The sequence below is a fragment of the Pyxicephalus adspersus genome, chromosome 1, assembly GCF_032062135.1.
Source record: "Pyxicephalus adspersus chromosome 1, UCB_Pads_2.0, whole genome shotgun sequence".
In the NCBI taxonomy this organism is placed as follows: Eukaryota; Metazoa; Chordata; class Amphibia; order Anura; family Pyxicephalidae; genus Pyxicephalus; species Pyxicephalus adspersus.
In genome coordinates, this window is record NC_092858.1 from 42,567,976 (window position 1) to 42,569,759 (window position 1,784).

A 1,784-nucleotide genomic window follows, 5' to 3' on the forward strand; every position below is an offset into this window, starting at 1 on the left:
ATCTCAGAAAGACTATGTTGGCTATATTTCTTCACCTTTTTGGCAACTCCAATCTATAGGAGATCATTCTAGATAGAGTTCTTCTAGCCCTGGAACAACTATCTGGTTCACAAACGTGAAAATATCTGGCATGTGCACAGTTTACCAATGAAAATCACATTCTTCGTAAGGCCTAGGAATAACTACTAATAGACTTTGATGGAGCTAGGAAATACTGCAAGTTCTTTCTAATTTGTTGAGGAACACCCTACATCGTTGAGCACTGATGAACCCCCTCCTGTACTGGATCTGGCAAACTGGCCACTTACAGCCACGTACAGATGGGGATCTCCCCTTTACTTTATTGTTTAGAAGCATTCTACTGCTTACTATGTACATTGCCTGTTAGAATCAAAGACATTTCCAAGCTTCCCCAGAAGTAGCGTCTGGCAACAGCCCCCCTACACAGCTGACAACGTTCTCCAACTAATTTCATACACCACTGGGTTGCTGAACTCTTCTTTTGTAAAGTAATCTCTTCTGATATGCATCGATGTTTCCTCTTTGTGATGTTTCTGGTCTTTGTATGTTTCCCCGCTGTGCTACTTATGAATATGTCTTTATATGCCACTATTGCACTGTGATGTAACCTTTTGCTCTTGATTCCTTCAGTTTCTCATATTGTAATTGCTAGTTACTAATATGCATGTTTTTTTGTTTTGTTTTTATTTTGCCTTTTGCAACAGTCCTTCCGCTGGTCCCCTGCTACTGTTTTTCAGGTTGAGTTATATTGCAGACATGATACTTTATATTGACTACTTTGTAATCTAATAGGAGTTTTTTTTGCATAAGGTGCAGTGACTGCGATAGCACTTTTATCCTTCGGGTCTAATAAGTTCCTGCAAGCTTGACATCATTGTATACTGGGAAACAAGAAACCCCTGCTGTAGTCAGAGTTTTATTGTGGCTCTTGCGGTTAAGTTTTGGAGTGTTAACACTCAGGGTCTCCCCTTTCCTGAGTTCCGATGGCTATTGCTGTCATTATATACTACTTGGTTATGTTTTAATACTATTACAGATATATGTTACCTCTCCCGGTCTTTTCATTCATATACGATGGGTTTTTCTTACCTGTTTCTTTTTTCTTATTGGTGCTATATTTTATCCTATTACTCCAAGGATGTGTTTATCTATTGGACTTGAGTTAGTAGCACTCTACCTGGCCTCTGTACTTCTCCTCCTTCTTTTCCAGTTCCCCTTCTGTTTATATTTGGTAGGGCATCTATCTTATGCTTCATACTTTTTAATTTATTACTATTTGCACATGAAAAACCAATGGACTGGAAAACATGGACTGACGTGACACCAGAACTGTGGTATTCCCTGAAAGTGGCGTTTTGTTTCTTATACTTTTCCTTTCTTGTCTCTTCCCTTAACTGTCTCATCTCTCTCTTTTCTGTCTCACATCCCTTCCCTTGTTTCTGTTGTGTGGACACAGCTATGTTCAGCAGTGCACATCTGGCTTCCTGCTCACTTACCTTACTCACAATACATTGGCAATTAAAAGTACTGGCAGGGAAATGGTGGGGAGATGGGTTTCTTTTCGTCTACTACATGCCCACTTGACCCAATTCCCTCTGACCTACTCCGTGCCTATTCCTCCACCCTGGCCCCTGCCCTAACCGAACTTTTCAACCTCTCCCTTTCCACTGGTAAATACCCCCCAGCCTTTAAACATGCCATAATTCTCCCTATCCTAAAGAAACCCTCACCTGTCCATGAGACAAAAAGGCAATAAAATAATT